Below are 17,664 nucleotides of genomic sequence, written 5' to 3' on the forward strand. Positions count from 1 at the left end.
TTCTTTACATATATACGGATATAAATTTAACTACATCTGTCCCGCTATAGGCAGTTTTGTTGGGGTATTCTAATGCACCTATATCATTTCGATACTAGGAGACTATGCAATCCTGCTATCATTATGCTCTGTTTTTTCCAAACCCTTGCTCTCGCAACAAGGCACTTTCAAACAGACCAATCGGCACTAGGCTTTCTCTGACAAACAATTGTTACTGTATGATTAAGCAACGATATGGTCCATTTGTTTAAACTGCTGTTTACGCCGTTGCGGGCCGTTGTTTTGGCCATCCATACAAGCCGCCGGCTACCTTAAGCGTCTGACCACTGTCATCCGCACTGGTAGTGTCATGTTTCCATGACAACTAGCCACATTACACTCTCCCCTAAACCGTCACATGACCCGATCACGTGACCGGAAGTGCTGTCACATGACCCGATCACATGACCGGAAGTGCTGTCACATGGCCTCATCACATGACCAGAAGTACTGTCGGCTTCTGGTTGCCGCGCACATGGTTCTAATGAGACGCAGCTGTTCTCGTTGACGGGCAAACCGGTACCGGGTCATTCATTGGTAGATGACGATAGGGGGCGTGTATTACCCATTTGTTTAAAACCTGGCACAGCACAGGGGCCTGTAACCCTATTAGACCAGCTAGGGATCATTAGTCCGGGTCTCCGTACTGGACACCGGGAGGGTTACCCTACACTTGGGTATACCCACTGTATTACACCCAAGGGACATCTTGTCACTATAGGTTGTCCTGTTGCTACTATTTTCAAAAAAGCATTTCTGCCAGAAATCCCTCTGATGAATCCTAGTAAGGAGTAAACACGTCAGGGAGGGGGGATGCTGGGTGATTAGAACAAGGTACAGTTTGGTACTGCCCTTGTAAGGGCGGGAGCTTGCACACCTGGGGTGAGAGGGACAGTGGTAGGTGTTGTTCATCATCCAACTGTTCCTCCTGCTACACTTGGACCTATCCTGGGGCTCCCGGCCTTCTACGTACAGGTGACCACACAGCATAATGGTCGGACCAGCGGGAAACATTTCCATCAACTGGTACAAAGCGGCTGAGTGGGTAAGACCATAGCACGTTTCATATTGCCAATGTATAGACCACATGACCCTTCCTGCTGGTGGATCTTAGTCTACCTGTTTTGTGTGTTTTTCTTTTCCTATGTGCATTTATCACGGATACAGGACACCATTATACATAGGTGTCTGAATGTGTATTTTTTCCAGGTTGTTTGATTCGTCACTCGCGGATGGGTGACATTTTTAACCAAATGAATTAAAGTTTATGAGTTTTATATGTTCACTGCCATGCTGGTAGAGATTTTGAATTTTCAGTGAACCTTGGATACACATCCTTGAGTTGGTTTAAAAATTTTCTTGCTTTTCTTTTTTTTTTTTTGCTCAGTCAGACCATGCACCACAATTAACATGCAAAATCTGACAGAAGTGAGTCGCACGTCCTATGTTAAAGGTCCACCAAAAAAAAAAAAAAAGTTGTCGGAGCTGTGCAGAGGGTGCCACATTCATAAACAATGTGCGCCACAAATCATTAATCTGGCGCACCCTGCACACTATACAGGCAAATGTCATATAGTGCAGCAGTGCACTGTTTTTAGAAAATGTGGACCGGAAAGTGTCAAAGTAAAGAATAGGTAGGAGTTCAGGGTTTTAGGTAAGACAATTTGTTGTAGTGATGTTGATGGTAAGGGTTCCCAATCCCTTTGTACCACCACTCTCCCTTCCCCCCTAGAACTTATGCAACTAAGCCAGTATAATAATAGTCTTTTTATAGTGGCATCATATTCTGCAGCAGTGTGTTTAAAATAATAAAAAACAATATTAAAAACATTTAAAAAATTAAAAAGTAGTTCATACCTCTTACCCAGTGTTTGTATGGCACCAACATAAATAATGCACAGATCATGGCCTCTTAAGACATTAAAAAATGGCATTTAAAAAATGTAAACTCTAACAATGGTGCTCACATAACATGTTGATTCTTTTCTAACTATAAATGGAATTCTTTTTCTTTTAGGGAAGACAAATTTTAAAATTGATGCATGGACCACTAAAGTATTTCTGAACAACTTAATTTTTTCATACAGGAGCACAATGCAGCAAAACTTCTTGCGTGCAACTCAGTCATGTAACACTGACTCCTGAAACAATGCTTTGTTTTATGTACTAAGATGAGCAACAGGTTTTAGAACATAATGGCTTATACTTAAGAAAGTCTCGTCATAAAAGAGTGTCTAAGTAATTGTTACTGTTAAAAGTACATATTATACAAATTCTTTCTCCCATATCTTCTCTTGCTACTTCAAAGTACCTAATTTACTCCGTGCTGTATACCATTCTTTGTGGCCACAAATAAAATTGTGTGAACTTCAGCAAATCCCACCTTATGCCCATAATGTCTAGGTAGAAACGATTAATCACTGTCTTTCATCCTTTTTATATTGAAAGATCAATCACAACAACAAAATGCCTAAGCGGTAGGTTTTATTGTGAAGTGTCTGACTAAAGAAAAAATTTGCCCCTTGATAATAATTCAATATCATAAATTAGTTTCTCAGCACTACTTTTTATGAAAACCCATGAAATTTCCATCCCATCCATGAATAGTAAACTTACACTTCAAGGAGCAATGGGTTTTAATATCAGATCATGATTGTGAGATATTCTTTTGCTGGGCAAATTGGCTTCTCTTAATGTGTGTATATGTGTGCTATAGGTCTGTTTTAGTAAATACTGTACCTGTATCCTGCATAACAAAAAAATATATCAGAAACATATTTTCCTAAAACTATAAAGGGTTATACCTTTCACTCATTATTACTGCTAGAAATGAAAGGGTAAGTGGACAACTGGGTCTTTCTTACACACTTTGCTCATATGTAAGACTATGGTCTCTTACTATGGTTATTTTTAAACACCTCATTCTACCAACTTTGTGTGATAAAGAAATTATGGTGGGAATTTATCTTATTGTTTGTTCCTGTTTTTAGATGTTTGGATGGCAGCAAACCGTAGTTCAAATTTCAAAATACAAGGTGAACTTTATTGAACAAGTGGCGACGTTTTGGTGTGTAACACCTTTATCAAGCAACTAACAAGTGACCCACATTGGAGATATATAGCAAAACATAGTAAGTGATTGGCATAAAGAGGCGTGTCTTAAAGTACCTGTGCAATATTGTGTAATTCATCATTGTACAAACCTATAAAAAATACATTCAAAGATAAAGTGCATCGATTTCAAATACATGTATATAACAATGTCATTGTTCACTGTACGATTATACAGTACAAAGTGTTATCATAAAGTGTACAAGTGCAAAGACAAGTGTGTAAAGAAGGGGTTAAAATTACCCAAAAGGCTCTGGAGAAAACTCTCAGGGCGCGTTCACACGCTCCGCTATCGTTGCGTTCATAACGCGACGCTAGCACACAGTGGGCGGGGCTCGGGCCGATTGCATATGTGTTTCCGGGGAAACGCATGCGATTAATAACCCGATCGCATGCGTTTCTCTGGAAACGCATATGCGATCGCCCCAAACTCCGCCCCCTGTGCGCTAGCGTCGCGTTATGAACGCAGCGCCAGCGGAACGTGTGAACGCGCCCTCATGGTTCACATCAAAAAATAAACATCAAATGATTGTGCTCATCTATATATATATATATATATATATATATATATATATATATATATAGTAAATATACAATTTTGACAAGACAACACATAGGGGGTCATTTACTAAGGGCCCGAATCGCGTTTTTACGGCAGGTTACCCGAATTTTTCCGTTTTGCGTAGATTTTCCCTGAATTGCCCCGGGTTTTTGGCGCACGCGTTTGGAGTGTGGCGCACAGTGCTGGCATGCACGCGACCGAAATCGGGGGGCGTGGCCATACTAAACCCAACAGATTCAGAAAATCCGCCGCATTTTTTTTAAAAAAAAGGGTCGCTTGCACTTACCTGCACCCAGCGTAGCTTGGTGAACTTCAGTGCACTCCGATGGAATCGCCGGAAGACCCGAATCCTCCACACAGAACGCGCCGCTGGATCGCGAATGGACTGGGTAAGTAAATCTTCCCCATAGTATCGACATATTACATAAATCTATATTTTGGATATAAAAATGTTCTAAGTCCCACTAACAAAATTTCTATTAAAGAATGAACATTTTACTGACTTCATGTGCCATATTTGACCAGCAGTTCAAGTCACTATAATATATCTGGCGTGCAGAAGAGCTCCAAAGACAGCATAAAAATGTGTCCATATGAATCCTGCCTAATAATAATTCTCCCCAATGTTTTTTATTGTAGTTAGCTCAATATTTTACCTAAAGGAATTGTACCATCAACAAGTCGTATCCCCTGTGTACAGGATAGAGCATATTTTTAATAATGGACATTTAACTGTGTTTATTTAACTAAACTTTGGTATATATTGATAAAATGTCTGCCCGGATTTTACATACCCTGTGACAGTGTGGACAAGTATGTAACATGCATGTGTGAACTTCAGATTGAAAACTTCAGTATGTTACTTTAATTTTTAAAAAAACTCGAGGAATATATATTTTTTTTGTAAAATACCTGTATATTTTAAAACCTGTATATTTTTGAAACTAGACCCTGTGAAAGTGCTAAAAGCTTATGTAAAGCAATAGCGAGGCCTGAAACCACAGAATTGGTTCTCATAGTTAGAGTAAAGCCATAAATAGAGCTGATTCATAGATTTCATTACAGAATTATTGTTTTCTCGGCAACCTAGAACTCCCAACCAACATGCTATTTAGCTTGAAGCTGTGTTCCACAAGTCATTCACTGCCTATTATCTTTGAGGAACACCCCACCCTTAGCTTTAAGTGTCTTTAAGTGTATTTTATTTTTACCTTTTGTCTTTTTGTTTTTCTTTCTTCACCAGATTTGAGTTATCTCCAAATCTGTCTTGTCTACAGCACAGGCTCCTACAACCTGTTTGACACGTGTTATCGCACAAAGAAATGAGCTTCTAGTTCATCTGGATGCACTGAATGGACCATAATCTGGCATATTACATGCATAATCCTACTAAAATAATCCATACATATATATACTACTTTCTACATCCAGTAAGGAATCTTCATTTTAAGCCTCATTTTATCTTCTGTTGCTGAACCTTATTCTGTTAACATCCGTTTAGCATTCATTGCAGTAGAGGACCTCAAATGTTACAAAGCTTAAATAGTCCTTGAATCCACATTTCAGTCATATTTTGGTTAACATACACATAATTTTTTGGACAAAGTAAAAAATCCTACTACTGGATTAACCCCTTAGTGACGCGGCCTAAAAAGGCACTAATGACCGTCATTTTTAGCGAATTTTCGTTAGCGCCGGTTTAATGGTCATAACTTTTTTTTTTGCATACTACCTTAAAATTTTTTGTTGTGTTTTTTCAGGACTTATAGAGCTAGTCAAAAACGTAATAAAAGTTTAAACATTTTTTTTCATTTTTATTTGGGGTTAAAAGTGAAAAAAGGCTTTTTTTGTAATGTATAGTACTTTTATTTAAATTTTCAAAGTAAATAAAAATGAACATTATTAATAAATTCTCTATTTTGTTACGGTCATTTTTATATATAATATGAATAGTCTCGGGCAAACAGGGCGACTATGGCAATGCTTTTTGTAGTGTAGCGGGGGATTTATTTTTATTATATGGGGAAGTGTCATTGTATTTTTAGGCATATTTATTAATATTTTTTGTGTGTTTGTGTGTCTTTACTTTATATGTCCCCCATGAGGTCAAAGACCCCTGGGGGACACTTTCACTTTTTTACAAATTTTACTTTATTTTTTCCTTTTACAAGTGACCACCCGTGACTGTGGATTGTGATCAGAGCTGTACTGGGTCTAATTAGACCCAGCATCTCTGCTTAACCCCTTTAGACCCGGCGGTCATGTGACCGGCGGGTCTATGGAGACGGTGGCAGTGCCGACTCCAGGTGTCACTGACACGGAGACCGGGTCCTGCTCCCGCAGCTAGCGCAGGAGCAGTAGAAAAATGCAGCGATTTCTAGACTCAGGACCTGCGTCTGCTGACATCTAAAGTCAGCAGGTGGTCTCAGACGAGTTAATAGTAATCTTTTCAGCACTGGAAAACAAATGCATAAGCAGCAATAAAAATGCATAGCATTTGCATTTATTCTTAAAATACAATATGATATTTATAATGTGTTATTTTTTTCTAAAGTCACAGCTTTTTATATCTCACATATATTTTATGGACAAAATTAAAATATGTGTCTTATAATCAACCCTTTCAAATGTTTAAGACATTTTTTTGACATGTTTGTGTGATGTAAATCATTACTTTTGCACATTATATTCAAAAAAGAAACAAAATACAGATAACAATTTGGACTCTTGACTATATACAAAAGAAAAATTAGACCACCCATGATAGTAGTAAAATCTTCTATGGTAAGGTCCACCCAAGATTTTGGATAGCTAAATACTAAGTACATATTTTGATAATATTCACATAATCTTAACTTTGAGAAATGTTTCCCAGATTTCCTCTAGAGAGTAAAAATAACAGTGATAAAATTGGCTACTATTAAGAAAAAGATAACACATTATTGGGATGCATTTGATACTACAATAGCAGCTGGAACAAAAACTTGAAGATGAAATTTTATGTGAATTTTTTTTATAAAGCTCTTTGAGGCCCACAGAATGAAAAAGAATAAAACCCTAGCAAGGACCAATATGTTACCTCCATTCAAGATTTCTCTATATATAATCGGGGGTTTTGTCCAACATACATCTAATTGCTCATTTATAGAGTATTTAATATTTCTTTGATGTATTCCAGTCTGTAGTCAGTCACTGACTATCACAGGATTGATAGCCAAAAGCAGGAGTGAATACAGAACACACAGGACATGCAAATATCCCATTCACTGGTCATCTCTGTTTTTGATCAACTCCTGTTTGCTTTTGGCTTCAGCAATACTAATGGATTATTGTCCGATTGAAAGCGGACACTGATGGATGAAAAGAAGGGCAAAATGATCAGTGACGTCAATGCAGAATTACTGCCGACACTCTTCTGGGGGGTTTCCACATGCATCGGCGTTTAACAGAGCAGGTTCTGTCGTAATCTATGGAATTATCTGATGTCAGTGTAAAAAGAGTGACCTCTTTGATGTTATAGTGGGATCTTGGCTCTCAGCTCAGTCCTTTTGAGCTGGCATAGGCGTTACCTTGTCAGGTTGCCTTCCCGCTTCACTTATTTGGTCAAGTTGGCCCCTGTAAGTGCCCATGGAATTGAAGAGAGAAGCGATTCTAAGAGCGGTGAATGTCATGTGCGCGTCATACTAAAACAGGATCGCTACAGGACATCAGGTCCAACACAGGATAACAGGATCGCCACAGGACACCAGGAACACGGGAACACCAGGGAACATGGGAACAACACGGAACACGGGAATCACAGAACACACAGAGGCGTCTGGAAACGCTCGGGAACACGGAGGGCTTTCTCTTCAGTAAAGCCCTCCGTCCCAAGCAGGGGATGCTGGGAGTAGCCAGGCTATATAGCAGAGCCAGGAATGCCACGCCAATAAGGAGGGTGCTCGCCCTTTAAATTCTTAGAGAGTAGGCACGCACGCCGTAGCAGCGGGAGCGCGCAGCCTACACAGGTGACAAACCTGCAGCCTGGACGGCACTGCGATGGAGCCATCAGGAGCTGGGACAGGTAAGTACTGACCCGGGGGGAGCAGGGCAGCGGCACCCGTGACAGTTCTCCCCCTTAGGGCACCTGTTCTCTTCTTCTTCAGACCGCTGTTCTTCCTTCTCCGCCACCTCCAATTCTTCTTGGTAATAAGACACCTTAGGGGGAGAGCAGGCACAGAGAAGACCTGGGAAGCCGCAGGCTGGGTCGGCTCTTGGTATACCGGAGCGGCCTCAGGGGAGTCCGGTGGAGGCTCTGCAGCGGCCTCAGGGGAGTCCGATGGAGGCTCTGGAGCGGCCTCAGGGGAGTCCGATGGAGGCTCTGCAGCGGCCTGAGGGGAGGCCGGTGGAGGCTCTGGAGCGGCCTCAGGGGAGGCCGGTGGAGGCTCTGGAGCTGCCTCAGGGGAGGCCGGTGGAGGCTCTGGAGCCGCCTCAGGGGAGAACGGAGCAGCTCTGGCAAGCTGTGGAGACTGGGGCGACTTCTGGAGAGCCGCTGGAGCAGCACTGGCCAGCTGCGGAGTCTCTGGAGCAGCACTGGTAGCTGCGGAGTCTCTGGAGCAGCACTGGGAAGCTGCGGAGTCTCTGGAGCAGCCCTGGAAGCTGTGGAGTCTCTGGAGCAGCTTTGGGAAGCTGCTGAGCCACTAGAGCAGCTGCAGGAAGCTTCTGAGCCACTGGAGCAGCTGCGGGAAGCTGCTGAGCCACTGGAGCAGCTGCGGAAGCTGCTGAGCCACTGGAGCAGCTGCAGGAAGCTGCGGAGCCACTGGAGCAGCTGCGGGAAGCTGTGGTGCCACTGGAGCAGCTGCGGGAAGCTGCGGAGCCACTGGAGCAGCTGCGGGAAGCTACGGAGGCTTGGGCGCCGCTGGAGCAGCTCTGGGAAGCTGCAGAGACTTGGGCGCCGCTGGAGCAGCTCTGGGAAGCTGCGGAGGCTTGGGCGCCGCTGGAGCAGCTCTGAGAAGCTGGGGAGGCTTGGGCGCCGCTGGGGCAGCTCTGGGAAGCTGCGGAGGCACGGGAGCAGCTCTGGGAAGCTACGGAGTCACGGGAGCAGCTCTGGGAAGCTGCATAGTCACGGGAGAAGCTCTGGGAAGCTGCAGAGTCACTGGGGACACTGGGACCAGGCAGGAGGGGCAAAGTAGCCGAACTAGAGGTGGTTCAAACCTGGACTGGATTTTTCTCAGGAACTTGGTATGGGTAACCATGTCTGGGTCACCACTATCCCATAGAGGAGTAGCCCAGTCCAGCGCCTCTCCAGTGAGAGGCACATGCCAACTTAGTGCATTCGGGTTTGGACTGGGAGGATGTCAGTTGATGTACAACGAGCATTGAAGAACAAAACTCCTGCAAAAATTGGGGTTGCATCAAAAAATATGGTCCAGCGTATACTGCCGAAAAACATGGCTGGGAGACAAAAGCAACAGGAGGAGTCGTAGGAGCCTACTGCTGAGAGGCAATAATCTGCAGGGTGGCAGATAGTTTGTCCAAGAGTTCTTTGTGCACAGCAATCTCTTGGGACTGCTGGGCAATAGTGCTGGGGAGGTCACCCAGAAGCTGGTACGGATCCTTGACACCGTCCATGACCTTTGCAGAGATCATGACCTTTGCGGAGCCCATGGCTGGATCTTACTGTCACAGTCTATGGACAATAGTCCCTAGGACTAAGTCAGTGGACTCCCTGGACCCCCGCGGGAGATAACAATGCTAGCCGCAACCCGGGAGCGGAGTCTAAGTGAACTCCTGGTCTTCGCCAGAGCCTGCCGCAAAGCATAATGGTCTTGCTGCGGCGGGGAGTCACCAGGTCCCTCCACGGGTGCGACGAGGCCCGCGGTGGCAGCCAAGGTAGGGACCACAGGAAGGCAGGACCACGGGAAGGCAGGACCTCGGATGGCAGGTAGGACCTCGGATGGCAGGCAGGACCTTGGATGGCAGGCAGGACCTCGAATGGCTACTGGATTACCGGACCGCCACAGGATACCAGGATCGCCAAAGGATACCAGGATCGCCAAAGGATACCAGGACCGCCACAGGATACCAGGACTGCCACAGGATACCAGGACCACCACAGGACCCCAGGACCGCCACAGCATAACAGGACCACCACAGGACACCAGGACCGACACAGGATAACAGGATCGCCTCAGGACACCAGGAACGACACAGGATAACAAGATCACCACAGGACACCAGGAACACGGGAACACCATGGAACACGGGAACACCACGGAACACGGGAATCACAGAATACACGGAGGCATCTGGAAACGCCGGGAACATGGAGGACTTTCTCTTCAGTAACAGGATATGAAGATCCGGCAGGGGATGCTGGGAGTAGCCAGGAATGCCACACCAATAAGTAGGACGCTGGCCCTTTAAATTCTTAGAGAGTAGGCACGCACACACCGTAGCAGCGAGAGCGCGCGGCCTACACAGGAGACAGACCTGGACGGGACCACGAAGGAGCCATCAGGAGACGGGACAGGTAAGTAAAGACCCAGGGGGAGCAGGGCAGCGGCAGCAGAGCACGGGTGCACCCGTGATCCGCAATATAGATCACAGGGACACCCATGACTGAACCGGACCGGGGACCGCGTGGCAGACTGGGACACGGGTGCCCTCACAATCCGAGACATGAATCACGTGGTCACCCGTGACACACAACATTCTACAACACCATACAGGCTATTTGCAGCCAGGAAATACCTGTTTTTAACGTGATTTGTCATGATTCTGGTCAAATCGATTTTTGTAGGAAAATTCGGCGTCGGTGAATTGAATTTTTTAAAAATTCGCCCATCTCTACATACAATGGAGGAGATGTAAGATTACTGGCATACCATAAAGAACAATGAGCATAGAAATAGTTCATCCTTAATTAGATTTAGGTTTATATAGGCCATTGGGAGATAAAGTTTTAGTGAAGCCTCTTAGATATGAATCTGTTGAAGGTGAAGAGCAATGCCAGGTCAGAGAATATGAAATTGCCTTGCATTGCGGTTAGGGTTGGCAACTATATGAAACACTCCTCAAAGACAAAACTCACATGCTGACCAGATGTTCTTAACTGATATAAAATAGATTTTACTTAGATCATGGCTACAAAACTAGTTCATTACACACTTAATGATTTTTTTATACAAGCATCTATGGAGTCCATAAATGGATGTAACCTGTCTTTAACTCCTTAACTAACATAACCCTTTACCGGCACACGCCGTAATAGTATGACGCACGTCGACTGTGGGTGCTTGGATAAGGCTCACAGACTGAGCCCTCTACCATAGCTGCATGGCCTCATATGAGAATCTCAAGCTATTGTGCATGTGTTGTACTCCGGGATCTCAGACAAGTGTGTGAAGCTTCTGCAGTACTGTATACCCTTTTAATCACTTTTTTAATGTCTTGCAAAATGATGAAAAAGTGGCATTTTGGAGATTTAGCTGCTATTTTCCGTTACATGGTTCAATGCTGGGAAACTTTTGAGGTGCAGCAATACCTAACATGTTTATAATTTTAGTCATTTTAGACCCTCTTGGGTAACCCTAGGGTAATCCCTTCACCCTAGGGAGTCTGATTATGGAGAATTTGCTATAGATTTGTAAACATGTGCCACTGGCAGACTGTCACAGGTCTTCAGCAATGACAGGTCCTGGAGTCTTATAAAGATTCCAGGCTGCCATGGGAACTGATCATCGCTCCTTGATGATCGTCCCAGGGAGTGTTGACTTGAGCTAATATAACAGTACCGGCTTTGCCGGTAGCAGTGAAACCGTTAACACCCGCAATCGGTGGGTATTTGATGCTTCATTCTTAATTTCTTTTAGCTTCATTGTGTGAATATATACAGTAGTAATTTTCTGCAATTAGTTATTTGACAATCCCAATATTTGTCTAAATTACAGAATGCTACATAGCTTTTTGTTTTTACTTTGTTATGAAATTTATACAAAAAAATGCTCAAAAATGCTTTTAAAATAGGTTTAACATTAACAGCTTGCTCTAAAGAAAAGAGCATTTCCTGTTGAAACCTTTAATTATTTAATAATTCATAGTTCATGATTTTGATTTTGTGCAACTTGGCTTTTGGCCCAACACAACATATTAGTGAGGTCTCCTTACCTCTAACAATATCCATTCAATAATTAAAAACGCTGTTCACATAGATGTAAGAATGCAATCTTAAATAAATTTGTAGTGCAAAGATCTTGCAGCTAACTGTATAATACCAAAAGCTCATCAATGTACTGTCACCATATGTATGCTATTGTTACAATCAAATGAGTTAAAAAACCTGTAATATTACACTCTCCAAAAAGCACAATTATAGAGTATATTCAACCAATTTATATCAAATTTCTCTTTTTGATCCATATGATTTTGTGCATAGCAGACTGGACGCAAAGTTGCTCCAAGCAGTAATGTGTCATGTATGTCATTTGACATTTCAAGTGTGACCCCTTCTTTAGAAGAAGATGTCTGAAGCCATTTTCCCTAGCATTGTTGCCCCCCGAAAGTCACCATTTAAATGGTTAACACTTACTATTGGTGTCAGCTAAGCCGTTTGATATCTCCGGTGGTGTTAGAGGGGTGGGGATTTGATCATTTGTCAATCATAATGTCCAATTTCTTTATGCAAAAATTCTAGAAAAACTACTGGTATATAGATTGCAAAAGCATATTCCATGCGGGCTAGAATGGATTCATCCCAGGCAGGAGGATGAGAGATTGCATCAATAGGATTCAACTCAGCTTTAAAATTATGGAGCATCTCCGCTCCACTCTTTAAATGGAGGCAATAAAGGCACTTAACAGGGTGGAATGGAAATTTCTCTGAGAAATATCGGACAGCGTGGATTTGGGCCTATTTTTATACAACTGCTAAAGTTTGGTCAATGATAATAGAACTAAATCATTGTCTTGTCTAAGGGAACAAGACAGGGATGTCCACTGTCCACTTTGCTCTTTGAAATCACAAAATCTATACCCCATGGTTTAGTACATGTCCTCGTTAACCCCTTAACGACTTGGCCTTTTTTAGTTTTTTCACTTCCATTTTTCACTCACCAACTTCAAAAATCTATAACTTTTTTATTTTTCCACATAAAGAGCTGTGTTATGGCTTATTTTCTGCGTAACAAATTGCACTTCGTAGTGACGGTATTTAATATTCTATGGCGTGTACTGGGAGGCGGGAAAAAAATTCCAAATGCAGTGAAAATGGTGAAAAACAACATTTGTGACGTTTTCTTGTGGGCTTGGATTTTACAGCTTTCACTCTGCGTCCCAAATGACATGTCTACTTTATTCTTTGGGTCGGTACGATCACGTGGATACCAAATTTGTATAGGTTTTATAATGTTTTAATACATTTAAAAAAATTAAAACCTCCTGTACAAAATATATTTTTTTTATTTTGCCATCTTCTGGGGCCAATAACTTTTTCATACTTTGGTGTACGGAGCTGTGGATAGTGACATTTTTTGCGAATTTTGATGCCGTATTACTATAATTTTTGGGACTGTGCGACCTTTTGATCACTTTTTATTAATTTTTTTATATTTTTCAAAATGGCAAAAAAATGCCATTTTCGACTTTGGACGCTATTTTCCGTTACGGGGTTAAACATAGTGAAAAAACATTATCATATTTTGATAGATCGGGCATTTTCGGACGCGGCGATACCTAATGTGTTTATGATTTTTACTGTTTTTTTTTTATATCAGTTCTAGGGAAAGGGGGTGATTTGAATTTTTAGGTTTTTTTATTATAATTTTTTTTTTTTTTAACTTTTTTTTATTTTTACTTTTACTATTTTTCAGACTCCCTAGGGTACTCTAACCCTAGGTAGTCTGATCGATCCTATCATATACTGCCATACTACAGTATGGCAGTATATGTGGATTTTACTCCCCATGCATTACAATGTGCAATTAGCACATTGTAATGCATGGGTTAAAAGGAAGTAGCCTCGGGTGTTCGGAACACCCGAGGTTACCATGGCGACGGATCGCCGCTCCCCGTGACGTCATCGTCGCGGGTGTTACCGATCGCGGGTGTTATATGCAGCAAAGACTTACCGGCTATGGAGAGGGCTCGGCCCGCGAGCCCTCCCCATGCACCGGGACCCGGCGCGCGCCGTACTAGTACGGCGCGCGTCGGGAAGGGGTTAAATTCAAAATACTAAAAATACTGCCTGCATAAAGAATCATTTAAAACACAATTTATTCGGAACATCTAAAAATTAGGGCTAAAAATAGCAAATACAGACAAGGCCCAATCAATACTATGTCAAAAGAACAGGCTTGGAGCCACTAAGGACCATGCGTGTCCACAACTAGCTGAATTATAATAGTGTTGGGGTATCAAACATTCCCTTGTATCCCCTTCACTAATAACGGGTGCTAGTTGTAAATCTTCCTATCTATAAATCACAACTGATTGGTCCACTAGTGGGTCCAATAAAGTGCTATTTCAGAGTCATCTCAAGGTGTAGAGGCGCTGCTATACATTGCAACTTAAAGGTTTATTAAGATGTCATACTAGAGTGTTCACATCCTTACAAACACTACACTATAAATTACACCTGATGCCTTTGCCTTCTAACTTTAAGTATAGCGATCCATCATAGGTAATATGCTGGCAACATTTTACAGCGCACTAGCTAAGAGTCATAGCCTGTCAAATTTCAGCACATTTATGTAACTCATTTAACTACATGCTGTGCTCCCTTCCTAAACAACACTGCAGTAAAGCGCACTAGTTGAGTCATAACATGTCACATTATAACACTATCTGACTCATTTATCTTCACGCTGTGCTAGCTGTCTACTCGGACGCTGGCTCCGGTATGGCTGCGCGGCCCAAACTCGTGAGTATTTAAGATCTAAACTCCGCCCATTGGGGCAGGACACACATCATAGGGATTCGCTCTGCCACCATAGAAACCCTGTACAATGTACGATGAGCAAAGAATGTCATCCAAATAGAAGCGCCCGCTCATCCAACCACAGAGGTCATGACCAAGTTCCTTCCCCTCCGTTTACAGGTTAACTCCACCTTTATATAAACACATTGTTGCAGATAGAGTTGGTAAGTATAAAACTCCATTATGTTTATGCAACCTATAGTAGTGGGGCGGAGTGCTGATGCAGAAGGAATCTCACTTACAGGTTTGCAGTCAACACGTAGCTATGGGATTAATTGGCCACTGTGGCAGAAGCCTGGATGTTAGTATAAGCCAGGTTTCTGCTCCGATTACACGGCTCTGCTTCTGAGCCCCTGCAAGCACCATGACTAGATATAATGTTGCGATGTGCTAAAGCAGTTGTCACAAAAATATACAATCCAAATGTGTTGTACATAAAGGTTAAAATGTGCAGAAGCTTGTTTTATGTGTGACTTACTTATTTCTTATGTTACAAGCAGTAGTTTTTGTCACATAGTTGACTACAGGGCAGCGAGGGGTTCCCTGGGATTTATATATTTCCTGTCCTTACACTCATTTTTAAGATTATTTTGTTGCTAACTTGATGCTAAAAGTATATAAGTATTAAGTTTTAAGTTCTTAGTCCTGTGCTTCCTATTTATAATGTGGCACATTTTTATTGCCCATGAGTATTTGGGATATTCCAGTTTTTTATCTGCCACTCCTTCCCCTATGGTTCCTATCTATGATGCGGTATATCTCCATTGGACATGAGTATTTGGATTGTTACAGTGGTCATGTAACACATACAACTTATCTCCCTATGTACTTATGACACATGTAGCTCCTCCCTCTATGATTCCTATTTATGATGTGGCACGTTTTTTTTGGTAATGAATATTTGGGATGTTCTAGCTTTGCACAATACTCATCTCTCATTGGCACCTTTACTTAAATCATGCCCCTTATTAGTGATATGAGCATAAATATGGGCCCCATATCGCCTGATGATGCTGGATCTCTGGTGAAAAAAGTTGGGAGGGCTCTGAGTATTGCTGTTTTTAGTATGCATTCTGAAATAGGAGGGAAATATAGCAGATTTACCCCTCATCGAGTCAGGAACTAAATACAAAAAAAGATGTGTGGAATGGTCACCCCACTTAATTTACCTTTTAATTCACCTGGTGAATGGTGTGTATAAAACATAAACTTTTACTATATTAATGGTTAAAAATGTAATAAAGCAAATAAAGTTGGTGATGCCAAAGCAATTAACAATGGAAAAAGACCAAAACTACTCTATCAAATAACTACATCATAAGCTACACAAACAAAACTATAGGAAAATACACAAAAAACATGTGACTTGTAGCAAAGAATTCACATCTTTATTCATTTAATTTGAACAGAACATTACACAGACAGGTTAAAAACAATTAAAATGGTAAAGGCAAATTATACCGCCAAAAAACAAAAATAATGAGTACTTAGATACATGATAATGCCCACCAAAAGTCCATCTATACAGCCCTTACCAAACCACTGTCGATCAAATATCTATACAAAATGCCCTTTGCTAAAAAATAGTTGCTACATTGATCTGACATACAATACAATACAGTGCAACTTTATTAATCCCCAGGGTTAGTACTATTATTTTGTACATAGCGCTTAGCATATGGATACATAAGTTTGACAACACCATACATTTAGTAAACAGACAGTTACGAGTTACTAGGCTTGCTTGCTTGTTTTTCTTTGTAACTTGTTGCTTTTTACTTAAATACATACATAATACATACATGGATAACACAATGCAGGGTTTCATACATAACTACAGGACACAAACAGTTTACAGTAGACAATGTACAGTAGACACAAGATATGAACAAGGTTTACATAGGTTAGGTTATGCCGGTTACCTCCAGTTATGGATGGTGGTATCGGTGTCTGCTTTGGCCAGGCGGATGCTGCATGCTGCCCTGATGGCACCAGATGCTGGAACTACAGCTGCCTGTTGACTAGCTGCCACCAAGGTGGCCTGTTGCCGCGTCCCTCGAAACCAGAGCAGCCAACGGTTGGCTACCAAGTGGGGGGGGAGGGGTTACACCAGCATGTCAGCGCCCAGTGACACTCATGATCAGTGCTCTTGGCTGCCAGAAACTGGTACTTTGTTGCAACCAGTCAATCATCCAAAGCTGCCTGGTGCAGGTACAATCCCCAGGTGCCGGCATGGGATTATACCGCTGGGGTGTGTGGGGTTTAGTTTATTCACTGCCGTTGTCCTTCTGGAAGGGCCCTGATGGATCGAAGGGATTGTATGATAGGGTTGGGCAGGTCACAGGGGCCTGGTGAAGGGGTCTGATGGAGGGGGCCTGGTGGGACCTAATGGCAGATGCCTGGAGGATCATAGGGCCTGGTGGTAGGGCCATTATGGTCACAGGGCCGAGATGAAAGACCCAGGTGGGTAACAGGGCCTGCTTGAAGAGGTCTTGTGGGTCCATGTACTGGTAGGTCACAGGGCAGTGGTTGTACAATGGCCTGTAGTTGTTACCTTAGTAGCAGGATATACAGAGAGCAGGGCAATGCCCATTGGCAGTCCGGATAACTTTTAGCCTGGTGTATAGAAATGAAAAGAAAAGAGACAACGGAGGGCGGCGCCTCGGGTGATATCGTCAGGTAAAGGGAAATAAGATGGTTCCCTAGTGGGTGCTTACCATAAGTCTCCTTGGCTAGTATGCATATAGTTGTTGTATCCGAGGTACGGATCTTCTGGTGAATCCACGTCCGAACACGGTCAGCTGCTCCACTAGCCCAAAAAAGGAACGGTTCCAAAAATGGAGCCGGTAGTAACTGATGAATCAATATTTGGTCGGCTAGAATGCACATCGGTGTGTGGAGTGACAACAGCAGTGAATACTGACTTGACTCCAAAAAGATTTTTTTTTTTTTTTTAAAGTAATTTCTTATTTATTAATAAAATAATCAAATAAAAATT

The 17,664-nt window shown here is 42.5% G+C and overlaps 1 long non-coding RNA gene across 1 annotated transcript; it reads left to right on the forward strand.

The window, feature by feature from the left end:
• Positions 1-660: 660 nt before the first annotated feature.
• On the forward strand, positions 661-5,348 carry LOC140129021 (uncharacterized). Its single transcript, XR_011855253.1, has 3 exons — positions 661-1,084; positions 3,030-3,170; positions 4,956-5,348. It is a non-coding gene; the product is annotated as an uncharacterized lncRNA (long non-coding RNA).
• The last annotated feature ends 12,316 nt before the right edge of the window (positions 5,349-17,664 follow it).

This window comes from Engystomops pustulosus, chromosome 4 (assembly GCF_040894005.1).
Source record: "Engystomops pustulosus chromosome 4, aEngPut4.maternal, whole genome shotgun sequence".
NCBI classification, from domain to species: Eukaryota; Metazoa; Chordata; class Amphibia; order Anura; family Leptodactylidae; genus Engystomops; species Engystomops pustulosus.